Source organism: Limulus polyphemus, unplaced genomic scaffold, assembly GCF_000517525.1.
Source record: "Limulus polyphemus unplaced genomic scaffold, Limulus_polyphemus-2.1.2 Scaffold8591, whole genome shotgun sequence".
NCBI lineage: Eukaryota > Metazoa > Arthropoda > Merostomata > Xiphosura > Limulidae > Limulus > Limulus polyphemus.
The window spans coordinates 27,674-29,582 of NW_013674201.1; the positions used below are offsets into that span (position 1 = coordinate 27,674).

Below are 1,909 nucleotides of genomic sequence, written 5' to 3' on the forward strand. Positions count from 1 at the left end.
GACGTGTGTACCTTATAGCTTGGAAATAATACCATTTACGTCGATATATTGACGTGTGTACCTTATAGCTTGGAAATAATACCATTTACGTCGATATATTGACGTGTGTACCTTATAGCTTGGAAATAATACCATTTACGTAGATATATTGAGTTGTGTACCTAATAGCTTGGAAATAATACCATCTACGTAGATATATTGACGTGTGTACCTTATAGCTTGGAAATAATACCATCTACATATTTATATTGACTTGTGTACCTTATAGCTTGGAAATAAAAGCTTCTACATATTTATATTGACTGTGTACCTTATAGCTTGGAAATAATACCATCTACATATTTATATTGACTTGTGTACCTTATAGCTTGGAAATTAAAGCATCTACATATTTGTATTGACTTGTGTACCTTATAGCTTGGAAATAATACCATCTACATAGTTATATTGACTTGTGTACCTTATAGCTTGGAAATAATACCATCTACGTAGATCTATTGACGTGTGTACCTTATAGGTTGGAAATAATAGCATCTACATATTTATATTGACTTGTGTACCTTATAGCTTGGAAATAATAGCATCTACGTAGTTATATTGACTTGTGTACCTTATAGCTGGGAAATAATACCATCTACGTAGATATATTGACATGTGTACCTTATAGCTTGGAAATAATACCATTTACGTAGATATATTGAGTTGTGTACCTTATAGCTTGGAAATAAAAGCATCTACATATTTATTATGACTTGTGTATCTTATAGCTTGGAAATAATACCATCTACATAGTTATATTGACTTGTGTACCTTATAGCTTGGAAATAATACCATCTACATAGTTATATTGACGTGTATACCTTATAGCTTGGAAATAATACCATTTACATAGTTATATTGACGTGTGTACCTTATAGCTTGGAAATAATATCATCTACGTATTTATATTGACGTATATCACAGATTTGTATCTGTATGTAATATCAGAGATTTGCTATGAAAGGTTGAAGGTTAAATTATTTGACAGTTTTCTGCTATGACTAAGCTTGCTGCTTGCAGATTTTTTAATCAATTTTGTATAAGCATTTTTATTATGGTATGTTTACTATATTTTTTTCCCTCTCTTTCTCTGTATACACACATATATATATACAATTTTGAATGTTTAGACTTCTACAAATGAACAAAGTTTACGCATATATATAGGAAAATATGTACATTGCCAAATGTCCATAATTAGGACAATATTTACCCTGTCGAATGTCACATATGTAGTACAATATTTATCCTGCCAAATATCAAATATGTAGGAGAATTAGATTTCCTGGCTGGTTCGGTTTTACCTTATTGTTTCTTGTAAACTGTAGTGTTACTATTCTTTTTCTCTAGTGTAACACGTACTTTCTTCACCGGTGTTGCGAAGGGCTGGCGTGCAGGTCGAATTTTCCATATTCGAAATACGGTCGCTGTGTTCCAGAGATTTATGGTTAGATTCCTAGATTGTAGCGACACCTGTCGTTAACGTCAATATCATCCTTTTATTGTTATTGAATACTTGTGCAATTTCAATGCTTGACTTTTATCATTTAAAATTCGAATTTTAACTTAATAAAAGATTGAAGCTTTGGTATTTTTTTTATTAAATTAACTTTTGGGTAGAACATTATTGAACTAAGTTTTGGATAGAACATTACTAAACTAACTTTTGGGTAGAACATTACTAAACTAACTTTTGGGTAGAACATTATTAAACTAACTTTTGGGTAGAACTTTATTAATTAAACTAACTTTTGGATAGAAAATTATTAAACTAACTTTTGGGTGGAACATTATTAAACTAACTTTTGGGTAGAAAATTATTAAACTAACTTTTGGGTAGAAAATTATTAAACTAACTTTTGGGAAGAAC

At 30.2% G+C, this 1,909-nt stretch overlaps 1 long non-coding RNA gene across 1 annotated transcript in view; it reads left to right on the plus strand.

The window, feature by feature from the left end:
* Positions 1–1,512, plus strand: part of LOC106475445 — a 6,319-nt gene extending 4,807 nt beyond the window's left edge. The window contains exon 3 of the long non-coding RNA XR_001291817.2: positions 1,390–1,512. This is a non-coding gene — a long non-coding RNA (uncharacterized LOC106475445). The remainder of the gene's footprint in view (positions 1–1,389) is intronic.
* Positions 1,513–1,909: the final 397 nt, after the last annotated feature.